Source organism: Triticum dicoccoides, chromosome 4B, assembly GCF_002162155.2.
Source record: "Triticum dicoccoides isolate Atlit2015 ecotype Zavitan chromosome 4B, WEW_v2.0, whole genome shotgun sequence".
Lineage (NCBI taxonomy): Eukaryota > Viridiplantae > Streptophyta > Magnoliopsida > Poales > Poaceae > Triticum > Triticum dicoccoides.
The window spans coordinates 488601556-488629299 of NC_041387.1; the positions used below are offsets into that span (position 1 = coordinate 488601556).

Here is a 27744-nt window from a genome sequence, read left to right on the forward strand (position 1 = left end):
CATTCGGCTCGTCCAGAGCTTGGCTAGCAATCCGGCCTTCGTCCCAACCCCAATAAAGCGGTGAAATTCTTGCCGCGCGTACGCAACTACGCACTCAAAATACCATGGGAACGGGCGGAGGCACAACTAGACCATGGTCCACAATGCGGCTCAATCGCTCCTGGATCCGCATACCTTCACTTTTTCTCTTTCTTTCAGGTTCCTTCTCCTCTAGAGGCCTTTTCTGATAAACCCGCTCATCGGACCCGTAGCGGGACGGATACACCAAGAAAGCTAGGGGCTTGGACATACAAGGGAATACCCAGGTGGTCTTTGCTAATGATCGTCATACTTGTTTTAAATACCCGCACGCAGCTCGCTCTTGGTCATGGCATGTTAAATAGCCTTATTTTCTTATTGCACTACTTGTACACATATGCTTCGACGTCTTAATCAAATTACAACAAAAAATAATTGGCAGTTTTACTTATTACATGATTTTTCCTTGTCTAGTTATTTTTTTAATTGCACCCGTACATTCTGGTACGCCTTAATTCGCCAGGGGCTTTACGTACCCCATAACACGGCTAGAAAGTCCGAACACTTTTACAGTACAGTTCGCCACCCCAAACTTATAGCATTATATGCATCGGCTCCGAATCATGTCTTTGGTCAATAGTTAGGTTGCCCGGCTCCCGTGGTTGCTACCTTATGTTCCGCTACATCGGCTAGGGTAGTAAACGAAGAACTACTGCGATTGTGTCCCAGTTCTTCTCGACGAGCACCTCAGTAGAGAAAGCCGAAAACTGACTGTCATGATGCGGCGAGAGCTGGTCAGCTGTACGAGAGGTTCTCAAATCGTTGGAGATTTCTTTCGCTTCATGCGAGGAATCGGTATTTATCTGATTAGGCGTGTTTAGCGCCCCAACTTCGGCTTTTCGAATACTAGGGGCTACGCCAAAATTTAAAATTATAGAACTCCTATGGCTAAGTGAGGGTGATAAAGTTGTATAGTCCGATTGCCTTGTTCGTTGCGCTAAACACCTCCTTAAGGGACCAAGAACTTGGGTAAAGAGTGTTTAGATTTATCTCGAACACCCCTATACTAGATACATGGGGGCAGAAGCCGACAACTGGCCAACTCTCAGATTTTATAAACGGCCGCACATGAGGTAAAATTTTAAATAACAAGCATTATATTAGATAAAGGCCTTGTTCAATATTACATGACAGGATAAACTAATGCTTTCAGGGGAAAATGATATCCTTAGCACATTACTCCGCCACAAGGCGGGGCCCCTTCATGACACTGTCATAGTACATCTTGGGCTTGTGATGCTCCTTGCCCTCGGGCGGACCCTTGGTCATCATCTTTGTGGCATCCATCTTCGCTCAGTGCACCTTGGCACGGGCGAAATCCATTCGCGCACCCTCAATATAGACTGAATGCTTGACGACATCAATCCGAGGACAGGCACTAAGCCGCTTCACGAGTTCGAAGTAGCTACTGGGCATCGGCTCGGCAGGCCATAGCCGAACTATTAGGTCCTTCATAGCCAGTTCGACCGCCTTGTGCAGCTCAACCAACTGTTTTAGCTGGTCGCTAAAGGGCACCGGATGTTTTGGTCCAAGGTAATTAGACCAGAACAACTTCTCCATTGAGCTCCCTTCATCGGCTCGAAAGAACTCTACAGCATTTGATACGCTATACGGTAGATCCGCAAACGCTCCTTGGGAACTCCAAATCCGGGTAAGTAAAAAGAATATTTCTTTCACATACTTGCTTTGCATAATAAAAAACCTTACCCCCCGCGATCTTCTGGGCCGCCTTGATTTCCTAGAGGGCGCTCTGGGCTTCGGCTCGGGCATCTTGCGCGCTCTGGCGGGCCTTGGCAAGTTCGGACTCTTAAGTCTTCAAATCGCGCTCCAAGGACTTGTACTTTTTGACGGCGTCTTGGAGCTCTTGTTGGATCTCACTCACCCGGGCCTCCTGCTTCTCGCGTGCGGCGTGTTCCTTAGACGCTTTGTCCTCAGCCTCGGACAACGCCTTCTTGAGGGCCGCTACTTCGGTTGTGGCTCCTAATAAAGTTCTTGACACTATAGTCAGTACGAACTCTTCATCCTTCCTAAATATAAAGCACCGACTAGTGCATACCTTGGCTGTCCTCCAGCTGCTTCTTAGCAAGGCCGAGTTCTTCCTCGGCCCGCTCCAGAATCCACGTCAAGCCGGAGACCTCCGCAGTATGAGTGGCAACGACCAGCAGAGACGCCTGCCTATTCACGTAGACATGTTATGTTAGACTCCTACGAAAAACATTTTGATCCTCTGTTTGGTTTTTCTTTCCGAACACCGAACCGAGCATCAGGGGAACAAGGTGATATTCTTTTTCAACTGCACTACTTACCTCGAAGCCTGCTAGAAGGCTAATGCAGGTTTCAGTCAGTCCGCTCTTGGTGGAATGAACCTTCTCAATCACCATACTCATAAGATTACGGTGTTCTTCCATAATGGAAGCGCCTTGTGGCGCTTCCAACAATCTATCCGGTGCCTCTGGATGGTCAGAGGTCACCGGTGAAGGCGTCTTGCCCCCCTCGTTCAGGAGAGGCTGCCTGCCTGAATCTGGAGCCACTTGGGTCTCTGGAGCTGTATTTGGCTGGGGGCCGAACTGACGGCGACCCCCATCATCGGGGTCTGTAGGGGTCTTTCCCACCCATGTGCTCGGCAACCAGGGTGTTGTCCTCCGGCATCACCGGAACGGTCTCCCCTTGGCCTGGTATCCTTCGAGACAGCACCTCGGTGTTGTCCGCGGCCTTGTGTGAGGTGGCCGCCGGAAGGGACCCACTGTTCATCTCTGACGGGTCCAGCGACCCCTCCAAAGAGGAGGATAGCTTGATGTTGGACTGGGCGGACTATAGATGTATGGTCTAACACATTAAAAACTATAAAGTTAAAAGACCGAAAATGTTACCGTGTCCGGATACTTAAGATTTGGCCAGGGGCTTGACCCTAGGCCCCAACTCCTCGCTGCTTTGGTGGCTGCGGCGGAGTAGTCCGGAAGGGAGATTTTTCCCTTCTTGGGCGCCTCCGCCTCCCCATATGTGGAGGCCTTCCTCTTCTTCTTCTCCCGAGTGGGAGGGGAATGGGTCTCCTCCTTCTCCTCCTCCTCCTCCTCGTCTTCGGCAGAGGAGTGCATCTTGGCATCTTCGAACATCATGTCCGAAACGCCCTTGCGGGGGAGACCACCTCTGGTCCCCTTGGCCACCTTCTTGGCTTTCTTCTCCGGCACTTCATAAGGTACCGGAAAAAGCATCTTTGTCAGAAGAGGCGTTTCTGGATCTTCAGGTAGCGGAGCCGGACATTCAATCTCCTCCGCTATCGCTACCCAGGCCAGAAAGATTGGCATAGAGCCTTAGGTTCCTCCTGCAGATATGCCGGTGAAAGATATACCTTGCAAAACATAAAAGAACTTACCGGATTAGCCCGGTGTTTCGCGCTAAGCCCGCGATCTTCGGATGTGGGTGGTGGTACCTCCCCGGTCTTAAAAATCACCTTCCAGATGCCTTTGTGTGTCATATCGAAGAGCTCCAGCAGCGTCTGGTGCTTGGCCAGGTCGAACTCCCACAAATTACAAGTCCGACTCTGACACGAAAGAATCCGGCGGAAGGGCATGACCTGGACCACGTTGACAAGCTTGATTTTCTTGCCTATCATGTTCTGGACGCATGTCTGGAGCCCAGTCACTTCTTCCGCTGAGCCCCAGGCTAAGCCCTTTTCTTGCTAGGAGGTGAGCCGCATGGGGATTCCGGATTGGAATTCGGGGGTCGCCGCCCAGTTGGCATCGCGCGGCTCAGTGATGTAGAACCACCCCGATTGCCACTCCTTACAGTCTCCACAAAGGATCCTTCGAGCCAGGTGACATTGGGCATCTTGCCCACTGATGTCTACTACACAACCTTCTTCTTGTAGATGTTGCTGGGCCTGCAAGTGCACAGGTTTGTAGGACAATAGAAAATTTCCCTCAAGTGGATGACCTAAGGTTTATCAATCCGTAGGAGGCATAGGATGAAGATGGTCTCTCTCAAACAACCCTGCAACCAAATAACAAAAAGTCTCTTGTGTCCCCAACACACCCAATACAATGGAAAATTGTATAGGTGCACTAGTTCGGCGAAGAGATGGTGATACAAGTGCAAAATAGATAGTAGATATAGGTTTTTGTAATCTGAAATAATAAAAACAGCAAGGTAACTAATGCTAAAAGTGAGCGTAAACGGTATTGCAATGATAGGAAACAAGGCCTAGGGTTCATACTTTCACTAGTGCAATTTCTCTAAACAATAATAACATAGATAGACAATATAGCAAGCCCTCAACATGCAACAAAGAGTCACTCCGAAGCCACTAATAGCGGAGAACAAACGTAGAGATTATGGTAGGGTACGAAACCACCTCAAAGTTATTCTTTCGGATCAATCTATAAAAGAGTTCGAACTAGAATAACACCTTAAGATACAAATCAACCAAAACCCTAATGTCACCTAGATGCTCCATTGTCACCTCAAGTATCCGTGGGCATGATTATACGATATGCATCACACAATCTCATATTCATCCAACCAACACAAAGTACTTCAAAGAGTGCCCCAAAGTTTCTATCGGAGAGTCAAGAACGTGTGCCAACCCCTATGCATAGGTTCCTAATGTCACGAAACCTGCAAGTTGATCACCAAAACATACATCAAGTGGCACATGATATCCCATTGTCACCACAGATAATCACGGCAAGACATACATCAAGTGTTCTCATAAAAGACTCAATCCGATAAGATATCTTCAAAGGGGAAACTCAATTCATCACAAGAGAGTAGAGGGGGAGAAACATCATAAGATCCAACTACAATAGCAAAGCTCGGGATACATCAAGATCGTGCCATAGATGGAACACGAGATAGAACACAAGAGAGAGAGAGATCAAACACATAGCTACTGGTACATACCCTGAGCCCGAAGGGTGAACTACTCCCTCCTCGTCATGGATAGCGCCGGGATGATGAAGATAGCCACCGGTGATGGGATCCCCCTGCGGCAGGGTGCCGGAACGGGCTCCCGAGAGGTTTTTGGTGGCTACAGAGGCTTGCGGCGGCGGAACTCCCGATCTATCTTCTGTATGGAAGTTTTAGGGTACGTAGGTATATATGGGTGAAAGAAGTATGTCGGTTGATCGAAGGGGGGGGGGGCACGAAGCAGGGGGGCACACCCGGTGGGAGGTGGGAGCGCCCCCACCCTCGTTAGCACCTCCTTTCTTTCCTGACGTGCACTCCAAGTCCATCGGGTGGCTTTCCTTCCAAAAATAACTTCTCCAGTTGATTTCGTTCCGTTTTGACTCCGTCTGATATTCCTTTTCCTCGAAACACTGAAATAGGCATAAAACAGCAAGTCTGGGGTGGGCCTCCGGTTAATAGGTTAGTCCCAAAAATAATATAAAAGTGGATAATAAAGCCCAATATTGCCTAAAATAGTAGACAAAGTAGCATGGATCAATCAGAAATTATAGATACGTTGGAGACGTATCAAGCATCCCCAAGCTAAATTCCTGCTCGTCCTCGAGTAGGTAAATGATAATAAAGAATTTTTGATGCGGAGTGATACTTTGGCATAATTTCAATGTAATTCCTCTTACTTTTGATATGAATATTCAGATCCGAAAGATTCAAGACAAAACTTCATATTGACATAAAAATAATAATACTTCAAGCATACTAATCAAAGCAATCATGTCTTCTCAAAATAGCATGGCAAAAGAAAGTTCATCCCTACAAAATCATATAGTTAGGCTATGCTTCATTTTCGTCACACAAAGATGTTCCCAACTTCTATACCCCCGATGACAAGCCAAGCAATTGTTTCATACTTAAATAATCTCAAACTTTTTCAACCTTCACGCAATACATGAGCGTGAGCCATGGATATAGCACTATGGGTGGAATAGAATATGATGATGGGGATTGTGTGGAGAAGACAAAAAAGGAGAAAGCCTCACATTGACGAGGATAATCAATGGGCTATGGAGATGCCCATTAATTGATGTCAACATGAGGAGTAGGGATTGCCATGCAACGGATGCACTAGAGCTATGTATGCTCAACAAAAGAAAACTAGTGGGTGTGCATCCAACTCGCTTGCTCATGAAGACCTAGGGCATTTGAGGAAGCCCATCGTAGGAATATACAAGCCAAGTTCTATAATGAAAAATTCCCACTAGTATAAAAAGACAATGTATGAGACTCACTACATGAAGAACAAGGTGCTACTTTGAAGCACAATATATGAGACTCACTACATGAAGAACAAGGTGCTACTTTGAAGCACAAGTGTGGAAAAAGAAATAGTAGCATTGCCCCTTTTTCTTTTTTTTCTTTTCCTTTTTTTCTTTTTTGGGCCTTTTTTTCTTTTGGCCTTTCTTCTTTCTTTTCTTTTCTTTTTTTCTTTCTTTGGGCAATGCTCTAATAATGATGATCATCACACTTAAATTGATTACAACATAAGGATTACAACTGAAAACTTAGAACAAGATATGACTCTATATGTATGCCTCCGGAGGTGTACCGGGATGGTGCAATGAATCAAGAGTGACATGTATGAAAAATAATGCATGGTGGCTTTGCCACAAATACGATGTCAACTACATGATCATGCAATGGTAATATGACAAAAGTAAAGTATGTCATGATGATGATGAGCGGAACGGTGGAAAGTTGCATGGCAATATATCTCGGAATGGCTATGGAAATGCCATAATAGGTAGGTATGGTGGCTGTTTTGAGGAAGATATAAGGAGGTTTATGTGTGACAGAGCGTATCGTATCATGGGGTTTGGATGCACCGGCGAAGTTTGCACCAACTCTCAAGGTGAGAAAGGGCAATGCACAGTACCGAAGAGGCTAGCAAAGGCGGAAAGGTGAGAGTGCGTATAATCCATGGACTCAACATTAGTCAAAAAGAACTTATATACTTATTGGAAAAATTTATAATTCATCAAAAATCAAGTACTACGCGCATGCTCCTAGGGGGATAGATTGGTATGAAAAGACCATCGCTCGTCCTCGACCGCCACTCATAAGGATGCACAAGCCAGGTACACTTCATGTTTCAAATTTGTTACACAACTCTAACCATACGTGCATGCTACGGGACTTGCAAACTTCAACACAAGCATTTCTCAAATTCACAATTACTCAACTAGCACGACTTTGATATTATCACCTCCATATCTCAAAAAAATTATCAAGCATCAAACTTATCTTAGTATTCAACTCACTCAAAAGAAAGTTTCACATATATTGAATACCAAGTATATTAATATTAAGAAAATTACCATGCTATTAACGACTCTCAAAATAATCTAAGTGAAGCATGAGAGTTCATCTATTTCTTCAAAATAAAACTACCACCATGCTCTAAAAGATATAGGTGATGCACTACAGCAAATGACAAACTATTCCGAAAGATATAAGTGAAGGTCAATGAGTAATCGAATAATTATACAACTATGTGAAGACTCTCCCATTTAATAATTTCAGATCTTGGTATTGTATACAAACAGCAAGCAAAACAAAATAAAATGACATTGCAAGGATAGCACAAATCATGTGAAGAAGCAAAAACTTAGGCTCAACCGATACTAACCGATAGTTGTTGAAGAAGAAAGGTGGGATGCGTACCGGGGCATCCCCAAGATTAGATGCTTGATACTTCTTGAAATATTATCTTGGGGTGCCTTGGGCATCCCCAAGATTGAGCTTTTGTGTCTCCTTAATTCCTCTCATATCATGGTTTCTCTTTTTATCAAAAGCTTCATTCATAACAAACTCAACAAGAACTCGTGAGATAGGTTAGTATAAACCAATGCAAAACCTTATCATTTTATACTGTAACAAATCAATAAAATTATTATTCAACATTTCATACTAAATGCCTCTGCATATTCAATACTCCTATCATCAAACAGAATCATTAAACAAGCAAACATATGCAAACAATGCAAACATAACAGCAATCTGCCAAAACAGTACAGTCTGTAAAGAATGCAAAAGTCATCATACTTCCCTAACTCAAAACATTATGAAATAATATTCCCACTGTAGTAAATTTATCAGAGCTCAATATGCAAAAAGTTTCAACATTATATCATGCTCTGAGTTTTCTAGGGAATTTTTGCAACAGCGGTAAACTTTCTGTTTCCAAACAGCAACATGTACACTAGCAAAATAAGCATGGAAAAGGCTATCCTTGTCTCATTTATTGAAACTAAAGATGCAAAACATTATTATAAATAACAGCAAGCAAATACTAACAAAATAAAATGACGTTCCAAGCAAAACACATATCATGTGGTGAATAAAAATATAGCTCCAAGTAAAGTTACCGATGAACGAAGATGAAAGAGGGGATGCCTTCCGGGGCATCCCCAAGCTTAGGCTTTTGGCTATTCTTCAATATTATCTTGGGGTGCCTTGGGCATCTCCAAGCTTAGGCCCTTGCCACTCCTTATTCCATAGTCCATCGAATCTTTACCCAAAACTTGAAAACTCCACAACACAAAACTCAACAGAAAACTCGTAAGCTCCGTTAGCGAAAGAAAACAAAACACCACTTCAAGGTACTATAATGAACTCATTCTTTATATTGGTGTTAACCTACTGTATTGCAACTTCTCTATGGTTTATAAACTATTTTACTAGCCATAGATTCGTCAAAATAAGCAAACAACACAATGAAAGCAGAATCTGTCAAAAACAGAACAGTCTGTATTAATCTGTAACTAACGCAAACTTCTGGAACTCGAAAAATCTTACCAAATTAGGAAGTCTGAAGCAATTAGTGTATCAATCCAGAGCAAAAATAATCATATTAGAAGCACATTTCTGTGAATTAACAAAACTAAATTACTGGGTGCAAAAGTTTCTGATTTTCAGCAGGATCAACACAACTATCTCCGTAAGCTATCCTAGAGGTCTTACTTGGCACTTTATTGAAAGAAAAGCTATAAAACATGATTACTACAGTAGCATAATAATGTGGACACACAAAAACATTAAGGATAAATATTGGGTTGTCTCCCAACAAGCGCTTTTCTTTAATGCCTTTCTAGCTAGGCATGATGATGACAATGATGCTCACATAAAAGATAAGAATTGAATCATAACGGGAGCATCATGAAGCATATGACCAGCACTTTTAAGTCTAAACCACTTCCTATGCATAGGGATTTTGTGAGCAAACAACTTATGGGAACAATAATCAATAAGCATAGGAAGGCATCAGTCATGACCCATGTTCTGGTTTAGTAGTTTCTCCTCCGAAGACCGACACTAAGACCGACACTTGACCCATCCCAGACTATAGTCCTTAACCATGGACACGGCTATTCGAATAGGTTTCATCTCTGCAGAGGGTGTACTCTTTACCCACGAGTAACGGATTCCTTTTAGTCCATCAGGACTAATTCCGTCTACGATCTTTTAAATGAAAATGCACCTGACTTTCACACACCAGCTTAACTTACCGGTGTCTGGAATCACCCACGACACTCGTTAAGCAAAACTCTAAGTGGGGAGGATACAACCTCGATTAGCATGGGATCCCCGGATTCCTTTCCGGCATGCATGCAAGGCACATGAGGATGATTACCATCACAAGTATATTCATTTCCAACAACAAGGAAATCACTAATATGCATTCATGCAAATGATCGTATCACCACATAAAATAACGAGTTTCCCGAAATAAGGTGGTGTTATTATCGTGTCAACCAACACATCAAAAATATTATGCCAGGGTTCAGGATGCTTGCCTTCAAGGTGTGGTAAGGCAGGGTGCACTCCAAAACTTTCTCCTCTCTCCAAAATTCCTATTTAAAATATTTTGAATCAATCTATAGTTTCAAAAACAGTACCAAAAAGCTGTCTGAATTTTTTTGAAATAAATCTTAAAATAAACTAGACAACATTGGAGAGAGGTAGGAAAACGAATCAATTCATTTGGAGTTATATATAAAAAGTTATAGACAGTCAAAGTTTTGGTCAAAATCTGTTTGTAAAATAAAACAGAAAAAATAAAAACATTTCGAACTGACCACGTTGAAGCCGTATTTCATTTTTACGCCTCCACTTATCCAGCGTGGACCGCGCGGGGAGTCACTGACAGTGGGTCCAGGGGGCCCACTAGTCAGGTTTGACTAGTCGCCCCCGCCTCCTTCCTCCTTTGTCCGAGCCGATGCGGGGCACCGGCGATGCTTGCCAGCGAACGGTGGTTCCTCGAGGGCATCCGAGTGCAGGGATGGATCCGCCACTCCTAGGCGGTCCTCCGAGTGGTTGTAGGGTCGCCGGGGTGGAGAGAATCGCCGGCGGCGAGCTCTGCGGCGGAGGGGGGACTTCGGTGGATTTGAGGGTTCTGGCCATGGTGGTTCCTAGCTGCGTCTGGGAGGCTAGGCAGCTCCGCGGGTTCAAGGGGGGTCGACCGGTGGTGTTGGGGTCAGGGGGAGGCTTTGGTTGCGTCGGAACGGACCGGGACGGGGCGGCGGCCGAGCGGACCGGAGAGGGTGAAGACGGCCTCCTCTCTTCGATTATCGACTAAGGGGGGCACGAGAAGGATGGTGTGTGGCTGCCTGAGTGCTCGGAGGAGCTCGGGGGCCTCCTTTTATAACACATCCAAGTCGGTTCTTGGCGGCCGTGGATAAGCTCGCAGGCGACCGTCTTTCTGTAGCATCCGGGGGACGTGGCGGCGACGAGCGCTAGGAGATACGCTTGTGGATGAGCTCATGCTATTCCAGTGGCAGGTGGCGAGCGGGAGAGGCTCGGGCGGCGCCGACCTGAGCAGGGGCTGTCGGGCGGCTAGCTCCTGGCTTGCCGGAGACGTGGCGAGGGGCTGCTTGGCGTGTTCTGGTGAGAGGGAGAGTGTGTGGCGTGGCTCTGCAGTGAGGGCAAAACCAGGGGTGCGACACGGCGGCTCGGGCGTGGCACGTGCAAAATGCATGCTCTGCTCACGCCCAGAGCACGCACTGGACGTGCTCGACAAAATGCCAGGGCATGCTAGAGGTCTCAGGTGAGGTTGGGTTTTAACAGACCTAGGTTAAAGTCATCTAGAGGCTTAGTGGACAGGTTCGCTTTCCCAGAAGTGCAAGGTCACAGTGCAATGACAAAAGTCATGTCAAAGCTGTTCATGCACTCAAGGTGTTTGACAAAATGCCACAGGCACCTAGGCATTTCTTGGAGTGGGGTCTCTTTAGATAAAAGAGAGGGTGGTGAGGTTAGTTTGCCAAATGTAGAAACTTGTTAGTGCAAGTTTTGCAAAACTATCTCTTTAGATAAAAGAGAGGGTGGTGAGGTTAGTTTGCCAAATGTAGAAACTTGTTAGTGCAAGTTTTGCAAAACTACAATTCTGGACAGGAGGTAAATGGCATATTTTCATGAACCAAAAATGATCCAATGGGTGCATGCTCCTAGACTTAGGGGTTTAGCATGGAGGACTACAAGTAGGAGAAAGCTCATGGGTAGAGGAGCAAGTTAGAAGATGGTTGCAGTACAAATCACCAAGTTGCACCATAATGGAAATGAGGTTGATTCACTCAAATTTTTCAAAGAACATAGCTGTTTTTTTGCATAAAGCTTAGTCATATGCTACTACTAACATCCCATAATTTTGGTGGAGGCTTTAACGAAATATATAAACAGGTTGTAGTGTAAAACTGCCCACTGGACCAGATTTGTAAATATGGTGTAGAGCTCAAAATTTCCAATGGACAGAAGATAGTTTTGCATAAAAGTGGTTTAAAAACATCACATTACATCTCCAAATTCTGGTTGGAATATTGAATGAATTTATCAAATGGTTGTAGTTCAAATAGGACCATAAAACCATGGGAAACCATTTTTTCAAGAAAATAAACATTATGAGAAATAAATTATGTAATTAATTCTACTGATAAAAGAAAACTTTTTCTTGAGAGGGTAAACTAGTCCAATAACATATTTGAAAGGTTTTCACTTTAGGGAAAAACTCCATGATAATAAGGAAGGAAATGTTTCAAAAAAATCTAAAGGGAGCCCAGAAAATAAAAGTTTTAATTTCCTAGCAAAATTTTAATTAGCAAAACAAGGTTAAAATTTTGGGGTGTCACAACCCTACCCCCTTAAGAAAAATCTCGTCCTCGAGATTTGTTAGGAGTTGTTTTGAAAAACAAATACTCCAGGTTACGTGTTTTTTTGCAAGCAGGGTATGTGTTCGAGCGGTTGTGAGTCTGCTGCCGTGGTGCTGTGTGAAATAAAATAATCCACGTTGTGAGAAGGTGTACGATGCAGCTACTCAGGGAAAAGAAATCTCACTCCAGGATTTTTCGCGAGAGAAAACAGTAATATATTAGAGTCAAACCGCAACAGAACTACTCACATTAATAGAAACTAAATGATTTACTCGCCGCGCAAACTCGGGGTACCACGCATAAGTTACAACACATAAATAAATGTTGCAGTAATGAACACAGCAACGACGTCTAAAATGGAAACGGTAACCGGATGGGGTCTCGACAAAACGTCTCTGGTACTAGGACACACTCCTCTTCTATCGGTGGAAGTGGATTGACCAGTCGATGTATGTGTCTCTCCTGGTCGGGCCTCAGTGGCCTGCCGATGGCGATCTGAGGATTTAAATCAACAAGACTCTGGAGATAACCCATTACTTGCTGGGTCAAACATTCTTGAGCGATGACGTCTGGACAAGGTTGGCCTGTACTGGGTCTCTCTCAATTCATCCACCGGGAAAGGATGTTACTTCTCTGGGTGCTGCACGGCTCGGAAAGTAATAATACCCTCGTTCGCTGGCATAGGGTACCGCAATCAAAGGCGAGCAAGTGCTTCATATGCAGCAGCTTCTATGGCCATATGTGGGGTCGGCATAGATTTCCCCACGAAGGAGACCTCCGTTGGGTCTTGGTTTGAGTTTACGGGAGGGATGTGCACTGCTGCCCAATATCTCCGTGTGGACTGGGTGCTTCTCGATTTGAACAGCTCGTACTGGGGTGGCTGGGTAGAACCCATGGTACTGCAGGTAAAATCCCACAATATTTTGACAAAACTACCCGGGGTTGCATCTGGGGTTCTCAGATAAATACTAGGGCTCGGCATGGCAAGAAATGGTTGTGAGGATGGTGCACAAGATGAGGGGTGCTTAGCAAGGTCACGCGGTGGCCTTTTTATAGCACTGGAGCTTGGTCGTTTTACCGTGGTGAAAGGTAATGAATTTGCCAGTTCAGCTCCAAGGGTCGGGGTCAAAGCCATAGATACACACATCTCACTAAAGTGACGTATCACTGTGGGGGTTGTCGAGGTGGTTTTTGGTATCTGTGCCCAGAAAATATGCAACTGTGTGCTGACATAATTATGCAAGGTTACTATTTAAAATAGAGGCACGACGACAGGCTGCGTTTATTTACAAGGTCACACGATTACAAAGCGAGGATACACTAGGACTCAACACTACTCGAGTGACTTAGTCTACCTCGTTTATATCCAAGCGGGCGTGCCTTGTGGATGTCGAGGCTTCTCCTCGGGTCTCACTGTCGGAATTAGCTGGAGGGGGTTGGGCGGCTGCAGGCTCGGGGTAGCAATGATGACCATCTCGGGGATTGTTGGCCACAACCCCGTTGGAGTGTGCTCCCAAGAGGCGACGAAGCACTTCTGGGGTCATCAAGGCACCTTGGCCGACGGCTGGGGCAGATCTCAGGGACTCGATCGGGTGTCCGAACAGCACGACTGGGTTGTCAGCGTCGGGTTCATTCTCTTCTCTTGCCGTGGCTCGGCGAACCAGCTCTCCACGAGCTGCGATCAGATCAATGGTGATTTGATCGAACGGTTCCTCTAGTGCACCTACATAGCGCACTAGGTGCAACAATGCAGGATCCGTCTCGTGATCTCCGTTGGCAACTTGGGGTGGTCTACCATACCCTTCACGTCTGGGGTAGTAGTAGAACGAGCGACAGTTAACTCTGGGTGACAAGTGCCGGAGTTGAACTATAGCCTCTCGCGCTGCTAGTTGGACGGCTTGTGGCTCAAAGGAAGTTGTCCTTCCGGTGAACCTGTAGGGGCGTTCTGGTGAAAGACCCCTACCGTAGATGTGCATAGTGGCCCAGAATTGAAGGCTCTCGCCGCTCATGGATCCTTGGTACACAACATATTCTGGGGGCTCTTCTAACGCATTGGCACGACGGGTGAGGTTTGCGAGTATGGTCACAAATCCTCCAAGGTTGGTTGCTGTGGTCTCATTGTGCGCGACGGGGCCAGGCATTATGGCTCAGTTTGGGGTAGAGGCTGTGATGTGCTGGGTTGAGGCTAGCGTGTCCTTTTTATAGAAAGAGGGGACGGAGTCTTCTTTCGCACGCTTGCGAATGAGACATCTTAGGTGCTGGTCACTGGCGCGTGATCGATAGGCTAGGCTGATAGGTTGGGCACCGACCGCCAAAAGTGTCGGGGTCACTGTGTGGCTATCTTGCATGGGAAGCTTGGCCGAGGTTAGGTTAAGGTCTGGTGGTTTGGTTTACCTAAGTTTATTGACCTGGCTAAGACAGGATTAGCCAATGGTCAGCCTGGCTCTGATACCAAGTTTGTCACGACCGGTTTTCCGGGTATTAATTTCCAGAAAATGGCCGTTGTGCTCACCAGCCCCAGGATTACTGTTAGCTGATGAGGCACCAACTTGATACAGGAATTCCAAGCAAAATACAAAATATGTAGTACAAGACCATTCTGGCCTGTGAGTACAACAAATGGTTTCTAGTGGTTGATGGCGGAAGCGGTTTGTGGCTCATCGGTGTCTCTGGGATTCCATTTCCCACAGGAACACCTGACCAGGTTAACTCCTATCTTCGCGAGGCTGCTATCACCGTTGCTTCGTTTCCGGGGCTGTCGTCGCAATGCTCCTCTCCAAGCAAGAAATCTGGCCAAGACAATAGCAAGGGACAAGCCAGTGAGTACTTTGAATGTACTCGCAAACATTATGAACACAGGGATAATATAAATGATAATCATGCACTAAAATATTCTATGATCACATCGTCAGTTATAAATAAAAATCTTTTATGCATGCGAGCAGGTTGTTTATATGCAGCAAAAATATGCAACAATGGAGTGGAAATAAAATGCCACAGTCGGGCGTCTGTGCGACACCACTTAAAGGGCTTATAAGGTATATAAATAACAAACATGCCACAGTTTGGCATCTCAGCGACACCACATAAAGGGCTTATAAAATAAATAAATAACAAGCAATGCCACAGTCGGGCGTCTCAGCGACACCACATAAAGGGCTTAGAAAGTAAATATATAACAAGCAATGCCACAATCGGGCGTCTCAGCGACACCACATAAAGGGCTTATAAAGTAAATAATCACAATGAATATCCAGGAGGTAGAACCGTCCCAGAGATACTCAATAATATAATGGGTTAGTCCATAATAAACATAAACATAATTATCACAAGTCATCAGTCATGACCCACGTTCTGGTTTAGTAGTTTCTCCTCCGAAGACCGACACTAAGACCGACACTTGACCCATCCCAGACTGTAGTCCTTAACCATGGACACAGCTATTCGAATAGGTTTAATCTCTGCAGAGGGTGTACTCTTTACCCACGAGTAACGGATTCCTTTAGTCCATCGGGACTAATTCCGTCTACGGTCTTTTAAATGAAAACACACCTGACTTTCACACACCAGCTTAACTTACTGGTGTCTGGAATCACCCACGACACTCGTTAAGCAGAACTCTAAGTGGGGAGGATACAACCTCGATTAGCATGGGATCACAAAATTTATACCGCGCGCAAAACTGGGGAAGCTACCCCCTCGGCTACAACCAAAACACCCATGCCCCCTGACCGGATGACTAGCTTTAATCCATGGCCATGTTACCCTCATCCCGGCCCCTCTGTACGGTGTGTGCTAGAAAGGGATTGACAAATTACTGAACCGTACCCTACCTGTGGCAGGGATAAGTGGTAGCACAAAACAAGTGTGGGGGTTACTAGAACAAGACTCGATCTACGGTCGACTCAGGAGGTTTATAACTTCCCTGCATGACATGTATAACAAATATATTTCAACCAACAGAATCACCGCTCATTGTACCTTACTATGTCATACCAGACATAACCGTCCCGACGGAGACCGGCGACAAGCTCACGCCTACCCAAGGCAGAGGCTTTCCCCGGATTCCTTTTCGGCATGCATGCAAGGCACATGAGGATGATTACCATCACAAGTATATTCATTTCCAACAACAAGGAAATCACTAATATGCATTCATGCAAATGATCATATCACTACATAAAATAACGAGTTTTCCGAAATAAGGTGGTGTTATAATCGTGTCAACCAACACATCAAAAATATTATGTCAGGGTTCAAGATCCTTGCCTTCAAGGTGTGGTAAGGCAGGGTGCACTCCAAAACTTTTGAAAGCTTTCTCCTCTCTCCAAAATTCCTATTTAAAATATTTTGAATCAATCTATAGTTTCTAAAACAATACCAAAAAGTTGTTTGAACTTTTGAAATAAATCTTAAAACAAACTAGACAACATTTGAGAGAGGTAGGAAAAACAATCAATTCATTTGGAGTTATATATAAAAAGTTATAGACAGTCAAAGTTTTGGTCAAAATTTGTTTTTAAAATAAAACAGAAAAAAAGAAAAACGTTTCGAACTGACCACGTCGAAGGCGTATTTCATTTTTATGCCTCCACTTATCCAGCGTGGACCGTGCGGGGAGTCACTGACAGTGGGTCCAGGGGGCCCACTAGTCAGGTTTGACTAGTCGCTGCCGCCTCCTTCCTCCTCTGTCCGAGCCGATGCGGGGCTCCTGCGATGCTTTCCAGCGAACGGTGGTTCCTCGAGGGCATCCGAGTGCAGGGATGGATCCGCCACTCCTAGGCGGTCCTCCCAGTGGTTGTAGTGTCGCCGGGGGTGGAAAGAATCGCCGGCGGCGAGCTCTGCGGCGGAGGGGGGGCTTCGGTGGATTTGGGGTTTCTGGCCATGGTGGTTCCTAGCTGCGTCTGGGAGGCTAGGCACCTCCGCGGGTTCAAGGGGGGTCGAACGGTGGTGTTGGGGGTCCGGGGGGAGGCTTTGGTTGCGTCGGAACGGACCGGGATGGGGCGGCGGCCGAGCTGACCGGAGAAGGTGAAGAAGGCCTCCTCTCTTCGATTGATGACTAAGGGGGGCACGAGAAGGATGGTGTGAGGCCGCCTAAGTGCTCGGAGGAGCTCGGGGGCCTCCTTTTATAGCACGTCCAAGTCGTTTCGCGGTGGTCGTGGATAAGCTCGCCGGCGACCGTCCTTCCGTAGCATCCAGGGGACATGGCGGCGGCGAGCACTAGGGGATACGCTTGTGGATGAGCTCATGCTGTTCCAGGGGCAGGTGGCGAGCGGGAGAGGCTCGGGCGGCGCTGACCTGAGCAGGGGCTGTCGGGCGGCCGTGGCGGCTAGCTCCTGGCTTGCCGGAGACATGGCGAGGGGCTGCTTGGCGTGTTCTGGTGAGAGGGAGAGTGTGTGGCGCGGCTCTGCAATGAGGGCAAAACCAGGGGCGTGACGTGGCGGCTCGGGCGTGGCATGTGCAAAACACGTGGTCTGCTCAACAAAATGCACGCACTGAACTTTGCTATGCCTGACATATTCTCATCTCATCAGGAATTGGAATCATGGTACAATTCTTTCAGCTCACACTCCCACCTTTGCCCACCCATTTTGTACCTGCCAACATGCCAATAGCCTCCATATACTGGAATCACTTCTCAACTTCATGTGTTCATCAGTGACTGATCGCTGCCTTGAGGCCTAGCTTTCAGAAAGCATGCTCTGCCATATGCCAGAGCTTGTGTTGACTCGGCTAATTTTCACATGCTGTTGTAAAACCAATTTAAATAGATCTGTCAAATACTTAGGGACATATAAAATTATTTTACTATAATTTATCTGTTGTAATTGTAGCAATTCCACGTTTGAAACAGATATTCTCGTATAGCTGTATACAACTATATATCATGTTTTTAAGAAACTCCGTTGTCCTATAAGTATAATTATATATCATTCGGTTTGTTTGTTTTTTCTTATAAATATCTTCGCTTTGTTAATGTAAATTAGGATGTCTAGCCCAGAGCATGCACGGGACGTGCTCGACAAAATGCCAGGGCATGCTAGAGGTCTCAGGTGAGGTTGGGGTTTAACAGACCTAGGTTAAAGTCATCTAGAGGCTTAGTGGACAGGTTCGCTTTCCCAGAGGTGCAAGGTCACAGTGCAATGACAAAAGTCATGTCAAAGCTGTTCATGCACTCAAGGTGTTTGACAAAATGCCACAGGCACCTGGGCATTTCTTGGAGTGGCCAAATCTTCCAGAGTGGGGTCTCTTTAGATAAAAGAGAGGGTGGTGAGGTTAGTTTGCCAAATGTAGAAACTTGTTAGTGCAAGTTTTGCAAAACTACAATTCTGGACAGGAGGTAAATGGCATCTTTTCATGAACCAAAAATGATCCAATGGGTGCATGCTCCTGGACTTAGGGGTTTAGCATGGAGGACTACAAGTAGGAGAAAGCTCATGGGTAGAGGAGCAAGTTAGAAGATGGTTGCAGTACAAATCACCAAGTTGCACCAGAATGGAAATGAGGTTGATTCACTCAAATTTTTCAAAGAACATAGCTGAAAATTTTGGTGGAGGCTTTAAGGAAATATATAAACAGGTTGTAGTGTAAAACTGCCCACTGGACCAGATTTGTAAATATGGTGTAGAGCACAAAATTTCCAATGGACAGAAGATATTTTTGCATAAAAGTGGTTTAAAAACATCACATGACATCTCCAAATTTTGGTTGGAATATTGAATGAATTTATCAAATGGTTGTAGTTCAAGTAGGACCATAAAACCATGGGAAACCATTTTTTCAAGAAAATAAAGATTATGAGAAATAAATTATGTAATTAATTCTACTGATAAAAGAAAAGTTTTTCTTGAGAGGGTAAACTAGTCCAATAACATATTTGAAAGGTTTTCACTTTAGGGAAAAACTCCATGATAATAAGGAAGGAAATGTTTCAAAAAAAATCAAAAGGGAGCCCAGAAAATAAAAGTTTTAATTTCCTGGCAAAATTTTAATTAGCAAAACAAGGTTAAAATTTTGGGGTGTCACAACCCTACCCCCCTTAAGAAAAATCTCGTCCTCGAGATTTGTTAGGAGTTGTTTTGAAAAACAAATACAACAGGTTACGTGTTTTTTTGCAAGCAGGGTATGTGTTCGAGCGGTTGTGAGTCTGCTGCCGTGGTGCTGTGTGAAATAAAATAATCCACGTCGTGAGAAGGTGTACGATGCAGCTACTCAGGGAAAAGAAATCTGACTCCAGGATTTTTCGCGAGAGAAAACAATAATATATTAGAGTCAAACCGCAACAGAACTACTCACATTAATAGAAACTAAATGATTTACTCGCCGCGCAAACTCGGGGTACCACGCATAAGTTACAACACATAAATAAATGTTGCACTAATGAACATAGCAGCGACGTCTAAAATGGAAACGGTAACTGGATGGGGTCTCGAGAAAACGTCTCTGGTACTGGGACACACTCCTCTTCTATCGGTGGAAGTGGATTGACCAGTCGATGTATGTGTCTCTCCTGGTCGGGCCTCAGTGGCCTGCCGATGGCGATCTGAGGATTTAAATCAACAATACTCTGGAGATAACCCATTACTTGTTGGGTCAAACATTCTTGAGCGATGACGTACTGGACAAGGTTGGCCTGTACTGGGTCTCTCTCAATTCATCCATCGGGAAAGGATGTTACTTCTCCAGGTGCTGCACGGCTCGGAAAGTAATAATACCCTCGTTCGCTGGCATAGGGTACAGCGAATCAAAGGCGAGCAAGTGCTTCATATGAAGTAGCTTCTATGGCCATATGTGGGGTCGGCATAGATTTCCCCATGAAGGAGACCTCCGTTGAGTCTTGGTTTGAGTTTGCGGGAGGGATGTGCACTGCTGCCCAATATCTACAGGTGGACTGGGTGATTCTCGATTTGAACAGCTCGTACTGGGGTGGCTGGGTAGAACCCATGGTACTGGAGGTAAAATCCCACAATATTTTGACAAAAGTACCCGGGTGTTGGTGTACTAAAGTAGGGGTACCTTAGTATCCCGAACTTGTGCACGGGCAGTCGCAGCGCCCCGCGGCAAGGCTTGCTGGGCGTCCGCCAAGACCCTTCGCTATTCCTATTACTGCCATTCAAGAACAAAGTGTTTAACTGCGAAGACAAGGCCCCAGCAAGAAGAGCTTGCCGGGAAAGACAAGACCCCGGCAAGAGGAGCTTGCCGGGAAGGCCAACCAAGGCACTTTAAGAGACTTGCCGCGACGCACCGCGCGTCCCGGCGAGGCCCGGCGAGCGACAAGCTTGCGGGTGCAACAAGACAGCGACCACGGCAAGGCGCTTGCCGCGGCGAAGCCACCACTCTACGCCCACGCTCCAGCGCATCCGACGACATGTCGCCGCAGGACCGCTCCTGGTGCACGTGGCGGGTAGCTGTACAGCCAAGCGGTGCGAGGTGGCAAGTGAAGATGACTAGAAGGCCATCGTGGCGATCGGTGGCGCCCCTAACGGTCGTTTCTTGCACTGTTTAGGCGACCGGATGGGCATTAAATACCCTTGTCCCCTGCCGTCAGAGTTAGGTAGGGGGCACTGTTGATAGCGGTTGTACCAACCCATGTTTTTACTTTTTTACCCCTCTATCTGCGTTGCCACCTGTCGGTGACCCCTTTAGCCTATAAAAAGGAGGCCCATGCGCACGTAGAAGGGGTTCGACTCATTCGAAACCACAACACACCCACGCTCTCGAGCAAGAACGGAATATAAACACAAAGCAGCAGTAGTAGTTTTATCTCTCCGGAGAGCTCCGAAGCTGGGTAAAATCCCTCGCGTACTTCGCCTTGATCTGCTCTTCGTGCGCTCTCCGCTCCCTTGCCGGACCGAAAAGGGGCCCTGCCACATAGGTGTTCGTTTCCCACGACATCTTTGGCACGCCAGGTAGGGGGCGTCGAGGTTGTGCGAACCTGATCCGGCTTTCGTGCGCGCTACATCAACATCTTCATCGACATGCCACCGAAGAAGAAGGCTTCGGAGGTGGCTGCTTCGTCCACGTCGATCCTGCCGTCACCGGAGCAAACGGGCGGTGGGGTGGACGCCGGCGGAGGAGCGGGCGCCGACGGGGGGACTCACGTCGTCACCAGGTCCAAAGACAAGGCCCCGCAAGCTTCGGCGTCTGTACATACACCGCACCCCTCCCAGGGGGTGCAAGATCGACAACGCCATGGTGCTCCTATCACCGTACTCGCGTTGGAGCAAGGCCAAGCTGGTGGGTCGCGGGACGCTCAAGGCCAACATGCGCGTCAACACGCTGGCACGAGCGCAGTACGGTCGCCTGGACGAGATGTTGCTCCTTCTAACACTGTTAGAAGTTTGAGCATATCCTGCTCCTCGCGTCGTTCGCCACCGCCACCCAAGACTCCAGAGGAAGCGCTGGCCCGAGCCCAGCTGCTTCTAGACTACCCTCCAGCACCAGCCAAGATCGACAACTAGAGGGCCACCATTCAGAGCCTTATCGGCTTCGCCAACGGCGACAAGCCCTGGCAACCGAGCACATCGAAGCCCCGGCAAGACGCCCAGGCGCAAGCCGACGCTGACAAGACCGCTGGGGGTGCCACCACCGTGCACTCCCCGCCCCGAAGGCCAAGATCGCCGACTCGCTGGGCCAACCTCGACACTGACTCCACCGCGTCGTTGGACCCACGAGCTCATCGTGATCAGCGCCAAGTTCTCCAAGAACGATGACAAGAAGACGCTCGTACTCGCATCGAGCGTCAAAGAGAAGCGCGGCGTCAGTCAGACCAGCGCGCTGGGCCCACTGTTGATATGCATGCGCCAGGGGAACCAGGCGACTTGCCGTACGCGGTAGGTTGCCCTGCGTTCACCCGCGAGCTGCGGCAGGTCCAGTGGCCCAGTACCAAGAACTTCAAGCCAGACTTGCCCAAGAAGTACGATGGCAGGATACATCCGTCAGAGTTCCTCAGCGTCTACACCATTGCGGTGCAGGCTGCCGGGGGGCGCGACGAGAAGATCCTCGCCAACTACTTCCCGCTGGTGCTCAAGCCCAACGTCAGATCTTGGCTCATGCACTTGCCGGACAACTCCATCTCTTCGTGGGCGGACCTGTGCCATCAGTTTGTCGGCGCCTTCACAGGCGGCCACAAACCCCATGGCCAGGAGAGCGATCTTCATCTGCTCGCCCAGAAAGAAGGAGAACCCCTGCGCAAATACATACAAAGGTTCAGCCAAGTGCAGCACAACATCCCAGACGTCCACCCTGCCGCGGTTATCAGCGCGTTCCATCAGAACGTGCGTAATCGCAGGATGAGGGAGGAGATGGCGATGTGCAAAATCAGAGATGTCAGCGAGCTATATGCTCTGGCCGACAAATGTGCATGTGCTGAGGAGGGGAGGAAACTCCCCGGAGAGAACGCAGGAGCAGAAGGATCTGACAGTGAGGATGCCGCCCCGGCAAAGAAGAACCAAAGGCGGAATAACAGAAAGAGAAAAGCTAAGGATGTGCTAGTTGTCGAGCGGTCCGGCAACGGAGGTTGCGCCGAGAAGGCCAAAGCTGGTGACTCCGGCGAGGCTGTGGTGGCCGCCGACAAGCAGGACGGCTCCGGCAAGCAGTACTGCAAGATCCACCGCACCAAGGGCCATGACCTCCAGGCCTGCAAGAAGGTTGAGCAGCTCGTAGAGCTCCAGAAAGCTGAATACGAGTGCCGCGACAAGGAGAAGGCCCAGGAAGGTGGTGGAGGATCCGGCAAGAAGCACCCTGCCCGGGGAGGACGCCGCGGCAAGGCTAAACAGCGGCAAGGAGACAGGCCTCCCGCGGCCGCGACAAGGACGAAGACGAGGACGAAGATGAAGAGATGGATGAGGATGAGGCCGACGAGCAGGAGTTTCAGAAGGCAATAGAGGTTTTGTGTGTTGACGGCGGTGCTTCCCTGCACACCTCGCACCGCCAACTCAAACAATGGGTGCGGGAAGTGAACGCAGCAGAACCGTCCGTTGAGTCGCGCAAGCCCCTAAAGTGGTCCAGCACGCCCATCATCTTTGATGTTGAGGATCACCCTGATCGCATAACTGCGATCGGGTGCTTGCCGATGTTGGTTTCACCAACTATCCGCAACCTCAAGGTCACAAAGATGCTCGTTGACGGCGGGGCCGGCCTGAATCTGATCTCCTCAGCGGTACTCAAGAAGCTCCAGATCCCCGACAGCGAGCTCGAAGAGACAGGCACCTTTCAAGGAATCAACCCGGGAAGGAGCAAGCCGAAGGGGAAGATCACACTGCCAGTAACGTTTGGCAGCGAGCTGAACTTCAGGACAGAGAGAGTCACATTTGACGTTGCTGATTTCCCATTACCCTACAATGGGATACTTGGTCGTCCAGCACTCGCCAAGTTCATGGCAGCCTCTCATTACGCCTACAACATGCTCCAGATGACTGGTCTGATAAGTGTCATTTCTGTCCATGGCGACAAGAAAGATGCACTTATTTGTACCGACAAGATCTACCGGCAAGCAGCAGCCGCAGCAGAACGCAAACCACTTGCCGCTGAAGCTCCCGGGGGGAAGAAGAAGACCAAGTCCGGCAAGAGTAGCTCTGATGCTCACTCCGGCAAGCGCACCTCTTCCGAGTGCTGCGCTACCGTCGAGGACGCACCATCGAGCTCCACTGGGAAGTGCAAGAAGGCAAAGACAGCTTCACCAAAGACCAAGAAAGTGGCCACCAAGGAGGACGGCACTGGTGGTACCTTCACCATCAGTGCCACGCTTGACCCTAAATAGGAAAGCGCGCTCGTTGCTTTCCTGCGGGCGAATGTCGATGTGTTTGCATGGCAACCATCTGACATCCCCGGTGTTCCCAGGAAAGTAATTGAGCACCACCTTGCTGTCTGCCCTCACGCGCGGCCCGTCAAGCAGAGAGTCAGGAAGCAAGCGGTAGAACATCAAGAGTTCATCGCAGAATAGATCAAGAAATTGGAAGCAGCAGGCCTGGTCCGAGGAGTACTCCATCCAACGTGGTTAGCCAATCCAGTAGTCGTGCGCAAAGTGAACGGGAAGTGGAGGCTTTGTATTGACTTCACTGATGTTAATAAAGCTTGTCCCAAGGATCCATTTCCCTTGCCGCGCATTGACCAGATTGTCGACTCCACGGCAGGATGTGATCTGGTTTCATTCCTTGATGCATATTCAGGATATCATCAGATCTTCATGGCAGAAGAGGATGAAGAGAAAACTGCATTCATTACTCCATGTGGCACATACTGCTTTGTACGGATGCCTTTCAGACTAAAGAATGCTGGTTCAACATTTGCAAGAGTAGTCAGTCATGCTTTTGAGCCACAGTTGCACAGGAATGTAGAAGCTTACATGGATGACATAGTGGTCAAGAGCAAGGACAGAGAAACGTTGATCCAAGATTTGGACGAAACCTTCACAAATTTGTGCAAGATCAATCTCAAGTTGAACCCCAAGAAGTGCGTATTTGGAGTTCCTTCCGGCAAGCTTCTCGGGTTCTTTGTGTCCCAGAGGGGGATTGAAGCCAATCCCGACAAGATCAAGGCCATCGAGCAGATCGAAGCACCAAAGAGAGTCAAGGACGTATGAAGGCTTGCCGGCTGTGTTGCTGCTCTCAGTAGGTTCATCTCTAAGTCTGCTGAGCGCGCCCTGCCATTTTTCAAAATTTTGAAAAAGGCAGGTCCAATGAAATGGACTCCGGAAGCGGAGGCTGCGCTGCAGGACTTGAAGAGATACCTGTCCTCCACTCCAATACTTGTCGCACCTAAGCCACAAGAGAAGTTGCTGCTATATCTAGCGGCAACCAATCAAGTGGTTAGTGCTGCGTTAGTGGCGGAGAGGGAGGCGGATGATGAGCCAGCAGCCACGGCAAGCGAATCCAGCGACAAGCAGGGGGCTTCCCCGACAAGCTCTGGTCCCGACAAGGATGGATCTGTGCAGCCACAGGAAGAAAAACAAAAGAAGATGGTGCAGCACCCAGTGTATTTTGTCAGTTCCCTTCTGCAGGGGGCTAGATCAAGGTACTCTGGAGTGCAGAAGTTGCTTTTCGGCCTTCTCATGGCCTGGAGGAAGCTGCGCCATTACTTTCAAGCACACGAGATTACAGTTGTCACTCGCTTTCCGTTGAAGAGGATATTGCAGAATCCAGAAGCAACAGGCAGGATCGTCGAGTGGGCACTGGAATTGTCAAGCTTTGGCCTCAAGTTTGAGTGTACCTCAACTATTCAGAGCCGAGCATTGGCAGAATTCATAGCAGAATGGACGCCGACACCTGATGAAGAAACCCCGGAGACGAGCATCCTCGTCAAGGAAGCAAACAAGGAATGGATCATGTACTTTGATGGTGCCTTCTCGCTGCAAGGCGCCGGTGCGGGCGTACTACTCGTCGCACCCACCGGAGAGCACCTCAAATACGTGGTCCAGATGCCCTTTCCCAAGGAGCAAGCAACAAACAATACTGCAGAGTATGAAGGCTTGCTTGCCAGACTCAGGATCGCTGCGGACCTTGGGATCAAGAAGCTCATTGTCAGGGGTGACTCGCAGCTTGTCGTCCGTCAAGTAAACAAAGATTATCAGAGTTCGTTGATGGAAGCCTACATTGATGAAGTGAGGAAGCTAGAAGAACATTTTGATGGCCTGCAGATGGAACACGTTCCAAGAGCTCAGAACGACATTGCAGACGGCCTGTCAAAGTGCGCCGCACTCAAGTTACCTGTGGAACCAGGAATTTTTGTGCTCAAGCTGACTCAACCATCTGTAACACCATCAACTGGACAGAGCAAGAAGAGAAAGTTGGTTAATAGCGACTACTTTCCGGCAGAGCTCCCCGAAGCCGCCGTCAAGAAGGTCCCCAAGATCAACACAAAGAGTGCCGAGGGGCAGTCTGCTCCGACAAGCCCTAGGGTTTGTTTCGTTGAAGCAAACGCTCCCGACAAGTTGTGTCCCGACACGCTTGCCGGGGAGCATCACGCTCTGGCTGAATCACAGATTCTTGCCGTGGAAGCAGATGTTCCCGCAGCAGCACTCGCGCCTTTAGTCCTTGTCGTTGAGCCACAAGCTCCGGCATGGGCATAGCAGATCGTCCATTTCCTTCAAACAGGAGAACTTCCCGAAGAGCAAGAAGAAGCGGAGAGAGTAGCCCGGCAATCAAGTATGTACCAGTTTGTCGATGACATATGTACAGAAGAAGATTCAACAGAGTGAAATTGAAGTGCATTTCCCGGGAAGATGGACATGAGCTGTTGGCGGAGATACATGGAGGCATATGTGGTCACCACATTGGCGCAAGAGCACTTGCCGGCAAAGCCTTCCGGCAAGGTTTCTTCTGGCCGACAGCCCTCCAGGATGCAACTGCACAAGTAACCAAGTGTGAAGCGTGCCAGTTCCACTCCAAGCAGATACATCAACCAGCTCAAGCTCTCCAAACAATCCCTTTATCCTGGCCATTTTCGGTCTGGGGGCTCGACATCCTCGGCCCCTTTTCCCGAGCTGTCGGGGGCTTTGAGTACTTGTACGTTGCAATCGACAAGTTCACAAAGTGGCCTAAAGTGGAAGCAGTGAGAAAGGTGACAGCACAGTCAGCAGTCAAGTTCTTCAGGTCAATTGTTTGCCGTTTCGGAGTCCCTAACAGGATCATCACCGACAATGGCACACAATTCACGAGCCGCACGTTCATGCAGTACGTCCAAGATCTTGGCGTCAAGATCTGCTTCACTTCTGTTGCTCACCCGAGAAGCAACGGTCAAGCGGAGAGGGCAAACGCTGAAGTGCTGCGCGGGCTCAAGACCAGAACTTTCGACAGGCTGCGCAAGTGCGGAAGAAACTGGATCGAGGAGCTGCCAGTGGTTCTTTGGTCGATCAGGATGACGCCAAATCGAGCCACTGGCCAGACACCTTTTGCTCTAGTCTACGGAGCAGAGGCAGTTCTCCCCACGGAACTCGTATATGGATCGCCTCGAGTGCTCGCTTATGATGAGCTTGAGCAAGAGCAGTTGCGGCAAGATGACACGCTGCTCCTCGAGGAAGATCGTCTTCAGGCTACTGTACGAGCTGGTCGTTACCAGCAAGCTTTGCGTCGCTACCATAGCCGCAAAGTTAATGCCAGAAGCTTCGAGGAAGGCGACCTTGTTCTTCGGCGCGTTCAATCCACCAAGAATTCCAACAAGTTGACGCCAAAGTGGGAAGGCCCTTATCGGGTGAAATGAGTCACTAGGCCTGGCGCTGTCTGCCTTGAGACCGAAGATGGCTTTCCGGTGAGCAACTCCTAGAACATAGAGCATCTTCGTAAGTTTTACCCATAAGGCGCGGTTGCCGGAACCTGTTCTGGCAACCACCTTTTGTACAAGCCTTGCCGCTGTTGCATGTAACCCTTTGTACAAAGCCGGGCGCAGATCCCGTGCATAAATAAAGTTTATCTGCTCCGCACATCTTGTCAAATTTAATGCATTCTTTCTTTTTTGCATGTTTTATCTGACACTTTGTGCAGCACTTGCCCCCGGTAAGCAATAACGAGCCTTAAGGCCCCATATCATTATTTTCCCTTCTTTCTTTTTTCTCAAAAAGAAGGTTCCT

General features: G+C 47.9%; 1 protein-coding gene across 1 annotated transcript in view; it reads left to right on the plus strand.

Moving 5' to 3' along the window:
- Positions 1–27744, plus strand: part of LOC119292752 — a gene marked incomplete at its 5' end in the record, with an annotated part of 57679 nt that overhangs the window by 28015 nt on the left and 1920 nt on the right. The window lies entirely within an intron of this gene.